We start from the raw sequence: 17765 nt of genomic DNA, 5'->3' as shown, positions 1-17765 counted from the left end.
AGTGGCCACAGTTGTATCAGGGTGGATTCCTTTTTCTCGGACACGGTACTGATAGATTGCGTTTGCAGGCGCCGTTCCTGGAGAGATGCCATCCTTCGGCATGAGATTATACCAGTACACAGTTTCTGCGATGGTGCACTGCAATTGTTTTGATGCTGCGATGGCTTCTCTCAGTTATACCATTGCCAGAAGGCACATAAGCGCATCTAAGCCGCAGCCACACACCCCATTCTTGTAAGAACTGCCTCATCTGATGGCTGCAAAAGGCTGGGTCATTGTCCGTCAGCACTTCATCGGGCGCACCTCTTTCACAGAACACAGATGACAGCTGGCGAATAATGTTGCAAGAGTACTGGCGCCCGATGAGTTTCCAGACCCCGAAACGTGTAGGCCCACAATCGATGAGGGTAAGGAAGTGGTTGCCACCGTAGTGTGTGATGTCCATGCCCACTCTCTGCCACTTATCACTCACTCCCAACTCCCCTTTCTTCCATCATGCTGGAGCTGGGTCGATGGATTGGCAGGCCTCGCAACTTTCCACCACTCTCCGGATATCTTTTTTTTCTACTCCTGGATCAATCATCTTGACAAAGTACAGTGTCCGCTTGATGCCAGGATGTCCACACTGTCGATGAATGTCCATGATGCGCGCTGTATCCACATTACATGCAACTGCTGCACATGTGTTTTGCAGATTATCAGAATCTCTCCGAGCACCAGCCAGAAGCCATTGTTGAGGGACTCTTGTCAGAGCATCTGCTCTGTTGAGCGCAGACCTGATAAACACTATGTCCATGGTCAGGTCGTACTCTGTGATGGTGTCGACCAAAGTGGCAAGCCGTCTTCAAATTAACATCGCACTCGATGCTCATGTCGTCAGCCATGCTCTTCCACTTAATGCATCGGTTATCCACTGATGAGTGCATGCCGAGTCAGTCATGATATGTAGAACCTTGGCTTGCCATTGAAGTGCCAAGTTAACGCCCTTCAATGTGGCATCAAGTTTGGCCAGGTTTACATGCCTCGAATCATTCTCCGGACAAAGCCAACAGGCATCTTCAATAATGGAATCATTAACTGCAAGGGCAACTCCAAGGGCCAGTGAACTAGCATCCACCCAGACCGTGAACTCATTGCCGCTGACGCACCACTTTCCCTGAACGGGGTCATCACTGGTCACTCTGGACACAGTCTCTGTCAGCATGCTCCTTAGGGTGACATCGTGTACTTCATCGTCCCATCCACCCTGAGCCAACCACACACAAGGAAATGGCCTACCATCTTTCCACAAAGCGAAAACACTGTTCATCGAGTGATGTTTGATGGGACCTTGGGGACGTGACTTCCTCTTCTCCAGCAAAGTCCCTCTGTGCTATTGCGCACGTGCAGGCCGAGAACTTTTGCTCCATTGCACAGACGCTCTGGTTCGTAACATGTCAGTCCAAAGCTCTCAAAGTGCATTCTAACCGATTGCGCTGACATGAGGCTCTCATTGACGAATATATCATCGATGTATGAGGATGTTGCCTGTTGCACGGCCTCATCTTGCTGCTGGATAGCATGCATGATTGCTGTCATAATGCCTGGTGCCACATTTAGACCGAACACTAGCCTGGTTAGACAATATCGGGTTCCTCCAATTTCCACAGTCTGAAATGGCCACAGTTTCCTCTCAATGCGTATTTGCAGATAGGACCTGCGTTGGTCCAGAGTTGCCACGTTCAATCCCTGCTGTCGCCACTCCCTTAATTTGAGTGCACACACATCAGCCCTTGCCGTATATGGGTCGACATACTCATTGAGCTCACGGTAGTCTAGGACGGGGCGGACCTTTTGTTTGGTCTCTTGTACGACGGCCATCAAGGGAATCAGCCCTCGCGGGGGGCCAAGCTCATCCTCTGGGTATGGAAGAAGCCAGCCATTGTCGATCCACGTCTGCAGTTCTTCTTTATACTGTTCCCTTAGCCACATGGGTGGGGGATATTCCGATAACTGGTTCTGCAAGGATATTGGTGGCTGATCGTTTGACCACTTCCAAGACGCCGTCCATGCATTGGTGTTTCTATCATACTCTGCACGAAAGTCAGGCTCCTTGAGAGTTATGGCAGCACAAACGTGTTCCTCATATCGGGAGAACTGTACCTTGCCGGTTCTGTGCACAGTAATTCCACCCAGTTGTGTAATCAAGTCCATACCCAGGAGTAGGTCGTACGCGAGAAGCTCTCCCTCCACAACCAAGGCTCGCACAGCTACTGCAGGCCCATCGTTGATGCTTGTGCGGATAATGCTCACCCTACAAGAGGCTAGTGAACCTCCACCTACAGTTAGTACCGGAATTCTCTCTGCTTTCCAAGTGGCACATCATATCTTGCTCACGAGAGTCTGGGTGCACCCAGTGTCCACAAGCGCGAGGTGCTCGCTTCCATTAATGTGTATGCTTACAGTGGGTAGCGCCCTGCTCAATGACGATCTGGGGAGAAGACTGGCACTGTAGCTTCTTCCCCTTGCCCGTTTCCCGGACAGGTGCAGGCCAGGTGTCCGCGTTTTTTGCACTTGTAGCACTGCAGCCCGTCAAGTTTCCGAGTTGGTTGACATGACGAAAGACAATCACAGGCCAAATGGTTGGATCCTCCACACTTATAGCAGGTTGTAGCTGTGCCCAGGTCCTGCAATCCAATCTGTGATTGTTGTACAGCTGCCGCTTGGTCTATAGTGTTAGGGCTTTTCTTTAGTATTGCTCGTGCCCGCGCCAATACTTCCGATATGTCCATCTTGTCCACTTGGGATGAGCCACGGGGCAGATCTTCCACACTCTTAGGTAATCCTGCAACAAAGGCGCACACCAAGCCTTTGTCTGACATCCCTCCGAAAAGGACAGATAGCTTTTCTAGTTCAGCCAGATACACATCCACCGTTTCCCCGGGATACAATTTTTGGGCCATGAATTCCTTCCATGCAGTAACTGGATCTAACGCAAATGCTGTTAAAAGGGCGCGCTTGATGCAGGCGAAATCTGTTTTCTTCTCATCAGCCAACTGCTGGTATACTGCATATGCTCCCCAGTGAGGCGCATTGGGACTACGCATTCCATACGCTTCACCCCACTGAGCTGACATTAATTCTGCTTTATCCACCCATTCCTGCACTGAGTGATCAGTGCTACTTCCATCAAACTGGGGAATTAGCTTGGGGTCAAATCTTGACGTCATGCCGAAATAGCTTGTGTTTGTTACAACTCTACTTTCAACCGAGTCGTTGCTTGTTTCGTTCACCACACTCTTTTCTTCTACCTCTTCTTTTACACACGTCCATTTGCTTTAGTGACTAAAAATCCTTTCCTCGTTATTTATGGAACCAGGGTACGAGATTCTCCGAGATTCCCCAAGATTCCACAAGACTTTTTCCACATAAAAGCCTGCGGGCGCTATCTTGATTCTCAATTTGTGCTCTGCAGGCGCGTTTGTGCAGCCGCTTTAACAGTAAGCCACTTCTTTCTCCACAAACTTATTCTCCCAAACTTATCGCCTTAAAGAGAGAGTCGGCTGCGATTTTAAATTTTCCATTACATCGGTAAACACTATGTTTTTGAGCTGAATAAACCTGTTACATTAAATAAAAACACCAAAAAAATATTCAGTTAGGTAGAAAAGTAACTTATCTTGCTTTTAATAACATTTATTTGCTTTATATTTGTTTTGTGACAACTTTGTTCGAATCTATGTGTACAGTAAAACAACCTCATTTTTTCTAAATAGTGTTTTTTATTTTTAAAACATTACCAGCGGGAGTAGCTACAAATACTTGCATTCTTATCGCTCATTATTTCTGGTGGCAAAGTTCATGAATTCGCGCGATACTATTTATAGTGTGAGTAAGGAGGGTTGGGGGGGACACTAATTTTAACAATTTTAGCAAATTTAAATTCGATAATTTTTTTTTTTTTTAGAACTAGCAGACACCGCCAAAAATGGCCGAAAAACCAAACTACGGAAGACCAAACAAGCCAAAAAAAAAACTTATTTTTCAGTGACGAAAATTTCAATGTATTATTAACGCTGAAGCTGGCCAGTACTAGATGGGTGACCATTTGCATGAGTTTGGTTTTTAATGTGTATGTGTGTTGGGGCCAGGCTCCCCAAAATGGGGGGGGGCAATTCAAAGCAGAATAAAAAAAATTATTTCAGCGTGTTTGGTCCACCGTAGTCGAAAGGCGACAAACGTTTTCAAACGAGATCGGAAAAATGATATTTGTAATTTTTTTCTTTTTGTATCGATTCTTCAAAGCATGCCCTATTTAATAATGGTCATGCATTATTCGGCTCGCTAAAAAAAATTGTTAATCTATTTATCAAAGATTTTAAAATGGCTTATTTCGTATAAATATTTAAAAAAATTTCTTTTGCTTAACTTAAATTTTACTTAACATATTCACCGAATTTCACATTTCAAAACTCAAAAGCGGGATAATTAAACACAATCGAAGTTCTGATATTCAGACGTCAAAATAAGATATGCAAACAAGTTTTTATTTTTATTTTTATCTATAATCCTGTCCTTACAACAACACAATGTTTTGTTCAGTTTCAGATGATTATTTTAAGCATAGTTGGAACCCACTCAAAACAAGGGGGGGGGGGTTGTAAGCAAAAAAAAAAATATATATATATATAAATATCGTTTATGAAAAATAAGTAGACTGTTATAAAGTTCATTCTTCTTTTAATAATCGCTGAAAATTTCGTATTGATTGGATAATTACCTGATTTTTGGTAGATTTTTAAAAAGACGGTCCGTCAAAAAGTACTTACCTGCCCCCCCCCCAGTTTTGGCGGTGCCTAAGCATATAAATATGTGTAAGCCTTCTGGGGAGCTAACCGCTTCAATATAATTCCAGAAATATATAGTGATAAAACACGGAACAGTTTATATATTGATTATACTATATTATTAATATTTTTATGGTAGACAATTACTTTGTGAGAAAAAAAAAAAATAAATAAAAAAAAGAAGATTGCTTACGTGGTGGCGCCGGCCTCGAGGGTGGAATTCTAATCTGAGTGGTTGAGAGGACGAGTCTCTTATAGACTTGGAGGAGTAGTGGGAGGCACAATTCTTCTGTTATAAAACAATTGTGTCTCTGACTAGTACCAGTAGTGTTAATGACTTACTGGTGAACGGTCGGCACAACTTAGTTACTCTCTGCTCGCCGTACTACGATACTTGTTACTCGACCCAGTAGGGGTGGTCGCATAGGGCATCCTTTGCAACCCCTCGGAGCTTACGCTATCACTGGGTAATCTACTTTACCCTCTAAATAATTTTTTTGCCACATCTTGCTGCTTTACTCTTTCGTTGGTTAACTACTGTCATGAACGTCACGAAAGAGCAGCTCCTACGCAGAAGGGAGTCATTGACTCAGAAGATTCAGGGACGACTGAAGATGCGTCGTGATGGAGTTAGGTCATAAGCGTACTCCTTCTTAAGGACGGAGATTCGACAATTCATTGTCGAGTTAGAGACTTGTATCACACAGCTGGAGTTAGGCTCCTTTGATGAGAGTACACCTGCCGAGGTTGAGAGTGCTTGGCTACCTCAACTGAAGGATTATTATGAAGACTTGGGCGATTTGGATCAAGCATAACGACTGCCAGAGCCCAGCCCTTACTCGGAATCTGCCTTTGAGTTTTCAAGGGCTTCTGCAACTACCGGGAGAGTTTCTTCCTTCGTTGTTAAACCCCCACGTATACAGATCACAGGGCCTACATTTAGCGGACAGGAAATGGAGTCCGACCGCATGAGTTTCAGAAACTTCTTAACTAGGTTTGAGAACTGCGTGATCGGCATGGCCAATGATGCCGAGAGGTTGAGCTTCTTGAAGTGTTCACTCTCAGACAGAGCCTTGAGGCTAATAAATCACCTGAGTTGCACTGACACCAATTACCAGCGAGCCATGGCTCTATTGAAGAGGGAGTATCTGGACCTGGATGAAATCATTGACCAAATATTCCAGGATATTCTGGGCTATGTTCCGAAGAAAGGTGGAGCCCTTTTTGAGATGGGGGACTTCGTTTCCAGGACGGCATCGCTGTTGGAAGAGCTGGGGAATTCCTTTTCCTGTGACTTTTCTGTGGACGATTCTGGCAGAGCCAGACTGATGGCTAAGATTCTCTTTAGGAAATTTCCTCTCGAATTAAAAGGGGAGATAATAGCACTAACAGATAGACGGGTGCCGCCTTTGTTCTCCATATTGAGACTAACTGGAGAAGCAATAAAGAGATTACAGATTAAGGGCGGTGCCTCCACTGCATTTACATCAACAGTAAGACAGAATACGTCTCAAAAGTTTGGTAGGGGGAACGCTATTACTCTTTCTTTTCATGTGGATGTGAACAATGCAACTTCACCCGGGTATCCCCGCACGTTGCCACCTATTCTCTCAGTTACATTCTCTTGTGGACCAAAGACAGTGTCAGTGAATTGCCTACTGGACACGGGTAGCGGGCGGACATATCTGGCGGCAGATGTACTGAGAACTTTGTGCCCAATCAAAATCCTTGGTGTCAATTGTTAGCTGAGATTGTCTACCTTTCTAGGTGAGAGTCAGCGTGGGTTCACAGAGGTAGTCCTGGGAGTTGACTTGGATTCTGGAAGGACTGTAACATCTCCTGCCTTGGTAGCCGATGGTATGGACTTGGTTCGAGTGGCCAACTTGGAATCTCTATTGCGTGTCTTTCAGGATGCAAAATATGCTTTGGCCGGTCAGTTTGAGATCGGAGTGGATTTAATACTGATCAAGGGAATAATTGGGTTAGACCTGATTGAACACCTGGACTCATTGAAACTGATCCTGTATTTGAATGGATGGGCCTTTGCAACCTCACCTGGATTGGTCCCATTCGGAGCAGTGGACTCTTTTTTTTTTGAAGGATAACCCTAACCCTAACCCTAACCCTCCCCCTCTGAGGTTACTCACCTCTTGTTTCATTCGGTGATGGAACATACTCCCCAGGTCGATGCATCACATTTATGTTTTGTCCTTGAAACACAATCAACATACCTGGATCCCATGGCAGAGTGCTTTCCTGACAGTATGGTGCAAAGACGACTAGAACAAATGTTTACGTTGGAATCTCTGGGGCTGCCCAGTCAGGAGGACTTTTCTGATTACGATAAAGTGCAGATGAAGCGGTTTGAGGAAACGGTAGAGCTACAGGATGGAAGCTATTATGTGGAGCTCCCCTGGCATCATGATAGATTAGCCAGAGTCCCCTCTAATCATGCAACTTCCTTGCATGTTTTAGACCGGGTGACAGCAAACTTGACTAAAAGAAAAATATATGATGAATATTTAAAGGTGTTTCGTCAGCAACAGGAGGACGGTATAATTGAAGAGATTTTTGTCTCCCCTCAGGAGTTCGACAAATATGTGTGGATACCACATAAACCAATTTTCAAGTCGGACCCTACGGCAATAACCAGGATCAGACCAGTATTCAACTGTAGTTTGAAGACAGGAGATGGATTATCATTGAACGAAGCAGCATATTCTGGCATTAACTTAACTGGGGACATCTTAAAGTTGTTGTTGGCCTTTAGAGCCAACAATTATGTGCTCCTAGCAGACATTCGCCGAGCATTTCTAATTATTCAGCTTAGGCTGGCGGCAGATAGGAACCAGTTTTGCTTTTTTCTTAAGCAAGGAGATTGTTTGCGCTGCTTCTGCTATACCACTTTGATATTCGGATTTACCTCCAGCCCATTTGTGTTGGGGTGCATCTTAAAATTGCATGCGGCAAAATACCCACAGGATGCTTGCTGCAGAATGATGGAGGACCCGTTTTATGTGGATAACCTTGTGGCATCCGTGGCAGACACAAGTGAGCTTACTACATTGTATTCCCTTGTTAGAGAGCGTTTGCTGGAAGGGGGCTTTGTTATCCAGTCATGCAACTCAAACAGTCAGGCGCTCCGCACTAGGATGAAGGAGGATGGTACTCTAAATATCCATGAAGAGGAGTGGGAGAGAGTACTGGGCTACCGATACTCCCCACATTCGGAGGAGTTCTACGTCGCTCCGGTAAAGTGCAATCCTGACGTGACAACAAAGAGAGGTGTTCTTTCCGAGTCAGCTAAGGTCTTAGATCCATTGTCCCTATGTCTCCCGGTTACTATCCGCAGTAGAGTGCTAATCAGGTCCATGTGGAAGAATGGTTCAGGTTGGGATGATCCACTCCAGCCGGCAATCTTGAGCGATTTGAGAGAGCTGGCCAGGGACCTTTCACGATTGAGTGACTTCCGTTTTTTGCGCAAGGCGCTTATGGCAGGGCTGCCTGGAGATATGTACCTGTTTTGCGACGCGTCCAAGGAAGCATATGGGTTTGCTGTGTATATCGTGCAAAATGGTCGGTCATCCTTATTATTTGCAAAAGCTAAGGTTGCACCTATGAAGGACAAGACTTTGCTTGTGTTGGAACTAATGGCCGTTTTCCTCGCCTTCAAATGTCTCCCCACAATCCTGGACAATTGTGAAGGATTTGCCCCCTGTGAATTTGTGTATAGCCACGGATGCACAGGTGGTCTTGTCCTGGATTTTATCTCAAACCATGGCTAGCAAAAATGTTTTTGCAAAAAATAGACTTAAAGACATTCTGCAGATGAATGTGGAGTTGGAGTCTCGCTATGGCTTGAAGACTCTCTTCAGATATGTTGATAGTACACTCAACCCGGCGGATTTGTAAACAAGAGGATTAACATTGAGAAAGTTCCAATCTAAAATTGAATTTTGGCTATGCAAAGGAATATCTCAATGGCCAGGACAGGATATGCCCTGTTTGAATGCCAGCGAATGACTTGCAGTTCAGCGAATTGTTCTTTAATCCATGATCAGGAGTACATTTCCGCCATACCTTTTCAGAGGTTTTCCTCATTCTCTGGTTTACTGACTGTTACTGCCTTGGTGTTTAAGTTCCTAGCCATCCGATTTAATCAACAATGGGACTACAACTCTAAGGCAGCGATCTACCTCGTGAAGACAGTGCAACGGCAAGAATTTTCTGCGGAAGTGGAGTACCTAAAGGAGCCGAGTGGTAAACGCATGCCAGTTAGGGTTCGTGCTCTGGATCTTTTTTTGGACCCTGACGGGTTGATTCGATCTCGGGGAAGAGTCAACCAAACTTCCCACTTTGGTTATGAAGTTAAAAACCCCATTCTGATAGGGAAACATCATCCTGTTACCAGACTCAGCATTTTGGATTGTCACGAAAGGTGTTGCCACCTTGGAACTGGGTCAACTCTAGCAGAGTTGAGGCGAAGCGGTTATTGGGTCCCGCAGGGTCGACAAGCTGTGAATAAGGTACTGGCTGTTTGTGCCAGATGTAAACGTTATAATTCAACGTCAGTGACGCCGAATGCAGCTGCTGCCCTGCTGTCACACCGTACCGATTTCAGAGTCCCCTATCAACACACTGGGATTGATTTTACTGGCCATCTTTGGGTGAGTGACAGGAAACGAGATACGAAAATGTACTTGCTCCTATTCACTTGCTTGAATATCAGAGCAATACATAATGAAGTGGTTCCCGACAGGAGCCCTGGTTCGATTTACTAACCGATATGGCGTTCCCGAAACCCTTTATAGTGACAACGCGAAAACGTTTATAGGAAGTGGAAAGATTTTCGACCGTCTCTCTCTTTTAACGGACTATCAAAGAAAATACAGTCCTTGTAAGTTAAAACTTAAAACCATTCCCTTGTTCTCTCCTTGGTATGGAGGAACATGGGAGCGATGTATCAAGACATGAAGAACTGCCTATTTAAGATTCTTGGTAGATTGGATGACCTGACAGTGTTATCTGATATTCAGAGGTCTATTAATAACCGGCCTCTTTCTTACCAGGTGTCAGCTGACAAAAATGCTACTCCAATTACCCCCAATATGTTCCTTAAGCCTAATCAGAGCCCCGGGCTATTGATACGACTGGATAGAGAGGATAGTATGACCTTCACCTTCACCGAGGTGCGCGACTTGACACAAAAAAAAACAACTTAATCAACTGCTAACGCACGCGTCACTGTAACGTCCAATAACAACAACAACCTTCTCACTCGACCTGCCTTTTATACCACTCTCTCAATCCCTCCTCTTGCGCATGTGGCCGGAGATTCCTGACAACCTCGAGACTTCCGCTTATAAAAACCCAAGTTTTGTTGGCGTGCATGCTTACACAAGGCACAAACACATGGGCGTTTGTTTTGTTGGTAAGTACTACACTCCCCCCTGATCTGATGATCACATAGAGTGCACTCCGGGGGTGGCCTCTTAGTTTGCTGGCTTCTGCGAAGGGTGGTATTTACAATCTCGGATTCAGGTTCTGGTTCTGGTTTTAGGTGTGGTTCTGGTTCTGGTTCTGATCCTGCCTGATCAGACGAACTACAACTACCACTCTCTTGCTCAGTGACCTCACTTATCAGCAGCTCATCATCTGATGATTCATCGCTCTCTGTAGTTGTGGGATGTACTTCACTAGCTCGGCGAAGATCGCACACATGGTGTGGGGTTCCATCAACAAGGACCGACTGCTGGCTGATCACTCCAGATATTCGTCCTCGCTTGAACTTGGTGGTGCACTGGTTTCCAGGGGGTCTAACACAAACTGGATCCCCTACCTTGTATTTGTCATGACTCTCCTCGTCGATTGGCTGGACAGTGTCAATGCCCTTTATCCTAACACGGTATGTGTGTATGGCATTGGCCAGTGCTGTTGTTAGTGTCTTCCCATCCTTTGGTGTGATGTTATACCAATACGTGGCCTCCGTAATAGTGAATTGCTTTCTGGCAGCAATTCTCTTGATGCTGCGATGGCTCCTCTCAGCAATGCCATTCCCTGATGGCACATGAGCACATCGCAGTCGTAGTCAGACACCCCACTCATTCAACAACTGCCGAACTTGGTGGCTACAAAAAGCAGCATCGTTGTCCGTCAATATCTCTTCCAGCGCACCTCGCTCAGAAAAGATAGATGACAGTTGGCAGACAACATTCGCTGAGTCCTGCCTGGTCATTTGCCGCCACACCGCAAAACGAGTGGGTCCACAGTCGATAAGGGTTAGAAAGGGCTTACCACTGTAATGGGTAATATCCATCGCTACTTGTTGCCAGACATGCTCAACCTCCAATCGCCCCTTCTGCCATTGCTCAGGTGCAGGATCGATAGACTGGCATGCCTCACAGTGCTTGACGATCTGCCTGACATCAGCCCTTGTCACTGCCGGGTCCACACGCCTCGCAAAATACAGAGTTCTTTTGATACCTGGATGTCCACTCTGCACATGAATTCTTTGTATTTGGCATGAGCTAATCGCGCCAACTGCGCAAGATCAAGCAGCAAACTCCACGCCTGTCTTCACAGCTTCATACGATTTGTGAGGCACACGGGTTAGTTGGTCTGCACGATTACAGTGTGATGCCACGAGCGTTACACTCACCAACAGGTCATACTCTGATACCAGACTCTTCAGGGTGTTTAGCCTCCGCTGGATTAACATCTCACTGGCTGCCTTAGTGCGGACCCTTGTTCATCCCGAAACAGTGTCGGACACCCAGTGGTAGATGCAGAGAGAATCCGTGTACAAGTGCAACTTCTTTGACTGTCATTGCAGTGCCAGATTTAAACCCTTCACAACAGCATGCAGTTCCACCAGGTTGATGTGTTGAGCATCATTCACGGGTCGCAGCCAGCACGCGTTTTCAATTACGTTTCCACGTTGCTCCAATAACACTCCCAATGCCAAAGAACTAGCGTCAACCCACACATTCACAGTGTCCCCATTGACACACCATTCTCCACGGGAAGGGTCCTCCTTGTCAACTCTCTCTAGGGTTTCTGTCATCATCAGAGTTAGAAGAGCATCATCAGATACATCATCCCAACCTGTAGTTACTAAACTTGTCCTGCGTTTTATGACGCCCACAGCTGCTCTGAGCCAGCCACATGCTGGTAATTGACGAATAAGTTTCCTACACAAGGAAAAAATAGTCCGCCGTGTAATAACATCAAGGATGTTTGGAATCTCACATCCACGCCTCCATCGTAAGGTACCGTCTTTCCCGCAGACGTCCAATCCTAATACCCATGCTCCATCCCTCAGACGTTAGGGATCCTTGCACTCAAACACGAATTGAGCAAACTTTTCTCTGACGTGCGACGCAGATTGTATATCTTCATTGACGTACACATCGTCAATATGCGTCCTCAGTGGTCTTTTCCTGGGACAACACTGCATTTACGATGGTCTTCATGATTTGCGGTGCCACATTCAGCCCAAAGCCAAGTCGAGTAAGGCAGTATCTCTGACCCCGGAACCACACTGTCTAGAACAGCCACAATGTCTCATCCACTCGCACCTGCAAATAAGCCTTCCGCAAGTCTACTATAGACACATTGGAGCCCTTCTGGCGCCATTCTCTCAGCTTGCTGGTGCACACGTCAGCATCGGCAGTGTATGTCTCAATGTATCTATTGAGTTCACGATAGTCCCGCATCGGACAAACTTTTGATTTATTATGCTGGACTACGGCCATTAAGGGAATCAGACCAGCTTGTTGGGGTAGGGGATCAGCCATCCATATTTTCTAAAATTCATAGATATTTTTATTTGAAGTTTCCAATATAAAACATATTTATTATTTTTTTTTTTTACCAAAGAGTGCTCCTTTAAGTCCATGGAAAATCCATTTATGGATGTGTAAATGCATCAAATGTTATTAATTTACACATTTTTTTTTACCAGTCTCAATAGGTTAAAAATCACAATGCAATTAGTGTAGTAAGTATATGATTAATAGAAAGTCATAATTCACCAACATTTATATATAATTATAGCATATGCACAAAATATTGAATAACAAATATTAGTAAAGTCGTATGGTGGTTATATACATTTTAACGTAATTTATTTTATGATTTTTCCCCCCTTGTGTGTAGTGAGTTAAAACATATTTTGTAAAATTCATTGAATTTTTTTTTGTATTTTTTTTTACTTTTCTAATTGAAAACATTTATATTTAGTTATTTATTTTATGTTTGTAAACCAAAGAGTACTTCTTTAAATCCAGGATATAATAATTTGACTTTTTTTATTATTTATTTATTTATTGTTTGACAAGTCTCAATAGCATTTCCAGTCATTATAAAGCACTCTGCTGTCCCTGAAGCATAAAATTTAATGGAAGTCTGTAACATCATTATTAATCACTTAATGTCCATACTGTTACTTTAAGATTACAAGACATTGCTGAAACAGGGCAACATGTGACAATAGTTGTTTCTCAGTAAGAAGAAATTCTAGATGTATTAATTTGCTGATGGCCGCATTTTCATGATTCACATAAAATCACAACTGTGATACATTTTTATATATGCCCTAGAATGCATGCAGTATATTGGAACATCATCACAATAGCAGACAAGAACATTAACAGAGATACAATGCACCTGTGCCAGATGGAATGTCAATCCTTAAAGTGAATGAGGAACAAGAACAGAGAGACATTATTTTGCAATTAGGAAATGGAAAATTGCAATGTATTGCTGAAACTCAGCCTATCATGCACTTCAATAACTACTTATTTTCTGGGGTGGTGAAGAGGCTTATCATTTTTAGCTCTGTCAGATAAACCGCTTAACAGGTCTTGATAATAATCGATTAGTTACAGCAAAGAGTTTATATTCATTTCTTTTCATGATTAGAGATGCCTGTAATCATATTTTATCTTTTAAGGAAGTGACCAGTACATTCATGCTGGACATGTTCGCAAAAAAAAAACAACAAAAAAAAAACATGGAAAGATTAGGGGTCATATGAAGAAATCAAAAATTAGTAAGAGTTCAAAAATATATGCACCTAAGAGACACTATAAATTATTATAGTTATACATATAATACAAATATTGGACAGCCCATTATCTTGCCTTCAATAGGATGATCGCGATATATGCATCAACAAACTCATTCAGCTGTAATCCCAAGTGGACTGAAATCAAAGATGAACTTTTTCAATACCAAACAGCCAAGAATCGCCATGACTTAATTGCTTGGATACTCCATGAAAAGCTAAAAAAATTTCTCTGTCTTATCAAATAAGGAAAACTTTTTGTGAATTAAATGCTTGCATGACAACGATTGAGTGGCAAAAGAGAGGACTTCCTCATCCTGATTTGGTGTAAAATGAATATTAGAGGAGATGACGCCGAGTGTCCTGCTAGAAAAAATTCCATGAATTTTTGTCAATCCAGGCTGTGATGTTTGGAATATGACATCTTGTCTTAATATACGAAAAATATATAATACGCATCTTTTTGTTTTACAAAAAAAAAAAAAACGTTACTTGAAAACAAGGAGGATTTATGCCTGGGATGTCACCAAATTCATTAACTCTCATTTCATATTATATTAAAATGTGTAAGTAAACAAACGCTGCTTAACTCATATTATGCCTCCCACCTTCCTGCCTCTCACCTTCCGCCCTCTAAATAGAATTAGGTCATAGTGTAACTGATATAAAAAAGAAAATTGCCGTTTGTTTTTGTTTTGTTTTATTGTGAAAACAGACATCGGTTGTCTAATGCATTTTTTTACAGATAACAACCAATATACACGTTACACACATGAAATAATTGTATCTTCCCTAAGATAGGTTATTTACAGCATTTATATGAAACAGGTATTGTATGACATATGTTAAATAATGTCTCTTTACACCAAGGCTACCATAATTTTAAGAAAAATGAAAGAATTTAGAAGAGGGGTCGTTAGAATTTCCCCATAAATTGTCTTGTTTAAAGATTAATCATTGCTAATCATTGATTGACTTACCAGGAGATGCTGTGCTTTATTCTAGAATGAGGATTGTAAATTCTGAGCAACACCGGGGAAATAAAAAAGTGATTTCCCAGACAACCCTGCATCTAATTTTGCCCTTGTGCAAATAAATATTAATATTACTCTGAGTTTTTTTTTCATTTTTATTTATTTATTGATTTTTTTTTTTTTTTTGAGAAATAAGTTTGAATCATCTGTTTTTTTTATATGGGCCTTATATAAAACTAAATATAAGTGAATTTTGGTCGGCGTTAATTGAAATAGTACCCCACTTTGTATTTGGGCAAGTGAAAACTGTTTAAAAGACTTATAAAATGAATTTTGCAGAGATTGAATGTAAAATAGTAATGATTGATGAATAAGAAACAAAAACGATTTGATATTTCAATTAAAATTTTATTTAAATATTTATTAGATAATATGAAAAAAGTCTGTACAAAAATATATTTATTTTTATTAAAAAAAATTTTTTGCAACATTGCAAAAAAAAAAAAGAAAAAGATGTTTTATTTTTTCACTTTTAGAAAAGTAGGGAAAAAAATTAATGAATAAGTCCATTATCAAAAAAAAAAAAAAATTAAAATATACATTATCACCATGTCACCAACTTCAAAAGACGTCATGTGAGAAACTGAATTGTATTTCACAAGTTTTTTTCATGTGTGGTTACAACAAATTGGTATAGGCTAAAAACTTAGCATGAAAATATTGTAAAAAAAAACAAAAAAAAACAACAAATTTTGAAAAAAAAATAAAATAAAAGATCCACGCCATAAACATTTTGTCCAAATGCAATGTTTTAGTAAAGAAAATATTTAAACTGTTGATCATTACTTTGTGTAAACTTGGGTTGGTTGGTTGTTTTACGGCATATCAACCTTTTTCAGGTTAATTCTTGACTCCTTTATATTTTCCTGCCATGATTGTTGCTTCCAAGACATGATGAACATGTGCACAAAGCTTTAGCAACAGGGTATGTGGAGGAGTCCCTGCTGGCTGTCTAATATTCAGAAACTCTGTTGGATAGTTTACAATCTCTTCCCGTGAACAGATAGTATCAACTCAAGTATGTAATTTGATTTCTTCAGGTAACCTGTATAAAAGTTTGATATTCATTTCGTACAAAGATTCATTTTTTGATGCTAAAAGAGCTCGTTCAAAGAACCATTGGATATCTGTATGCCGATTATGAAGATCTGGAAATACTGTTCCTATCCAGTCTTCTTTAGTTTGAAGTGTTTGAAAGGGCAACTGAATTAGGTTAGAGAAATCCTTTTCTAGGAGGTCATCACCCACTTGTAAAAGTTTAGTGGCAAATTCACCAAGAGCTGAATCAGCATACAAAATGTACTCGCATATTAAGGGTTTTTTTTTTTTGCATGGGCGTCACCACTTATCAAGGCCCGGAGGCCACTCAGGGATAAGGGTTATTGCGTGTACAGTAATCAATGAGATAGTATTGTAGTAATTATTAGTATTGGATATTTGATAGAGTGTCTTACTTAAGGCGGTTTGTCAGGAATTTGTTTATGTTGGATTTGAAGACATCCAAGTTGTTATCAGGTGGGAAACAGGCGAACGGAAGAGAGTTCCAAAGTCGTGCACTTCTGAGAAAGAAGCTTTGCTCATGGAATCTACGTTTGGATTTAGGCACAGATAAAGAGTGGGGAAAATTATTGATAGTAGTTTTAGCCAGGTTCATTGTTATAACATGATGCCATAAATAGGACTTTTTAAGACATGCATTAATCTGATCGGCTCGAGTACCTCTGGGAACAACTGGAAGGGGTTGTTAGTAGTAACCAGCCAAAACAAAAGTTACTCCTCCCATGATTTTTGTATTACATTTTAAGTCCTGTAGCGTAGAGTCTAATGCTTCTATTGCTTTTTTTGTGCTCTTTTGGTTGATGAAGTGATCACATTCTTCATGATCAAAAGAGATCTCCTGTTGTATTCTGTTGTTTACTTTCATTATTTCATCAGACTCTGACATTCCACAAGTAGTTAATGTACGGTTAAGTGCCTGGACTCGACAGGATAGATCACTGAGAGATAGATTAAAAATTTCAGGTGAAAATGCAATTGCCATATTTTCATTTTGCAGTCGGATTTGATGAAGATAATCTTTGGACATATCAGTTTTGAATTCTTCCCACAGCAAATATGGTTGCTCAATCTTACAGGCTGTCAGCATAATTGCGAATAACTGTCTAACTTGACTGGCTACTCGTGAAACTGATGCTTCTTGTAAGGTTTTTCGCCAATGTTCATCATCTTTCAAAAGTCCACGTAATGCACATGCTTCTGGATATGTTGTATACAGTACACGTTGAAGAGGATATCCATTGTAGTCAACTGTATTTCTGCAATGAAAAGCTTTGGAGACTTTTTAGAGCATTTGTATTCTTGCATACATGTTGATGGTGGATTGAATACTCCACATGGGACATGGATTAATTGTGTTTTGATGATTTCAAAAAGTTCTGGATCAACACTTTCTTCCGGCAGCTCAGCTGAAATAATCCCCCTCCTCTTACTAAAGTTAATAACTTTGAGACATTGTCGGGCTGGTTATTTCATTACACACACACCAATCAAATAACTCATATTTCATCATTTTCATAATTCTTGGATATGTTACTAATTTCAACAATAATTTTTCTTGATTTAACCAAAAGTATAGCCCCACTCTTACTAAAATAATAACTTTGATACATAATCTGGGCTTCATTACGAACACACTAATCAAATAACACAAATTACATAATTGTTCGTAATTCTTGGATATCTTGTAGCGAGCTACTACTACGATGCTATGCTGTATTCTCACCTTAGTTCTCTCTTTCTCCCTACTCTTTTCTCTTTTCCTTCCTTTCTTCTTATACG

Source organism: Euprymna scolopes, chromosome 7 (assembly GCF_053919585.1).
Source record: "Euprymna scolopes isolate OS-2025 chromosome 7, ASM5391958v1, whole genome shotgun sequence".
Classification (NCBI taxonomy): Eukaryota; Metazoa; Mollusca; class Cephalopoda; order Sepiida; family Sepiolidae; genus Euprymna; species Euprymna scolopes.
This window is presented reverse-complemented; position numbering follows the sequence as displayed.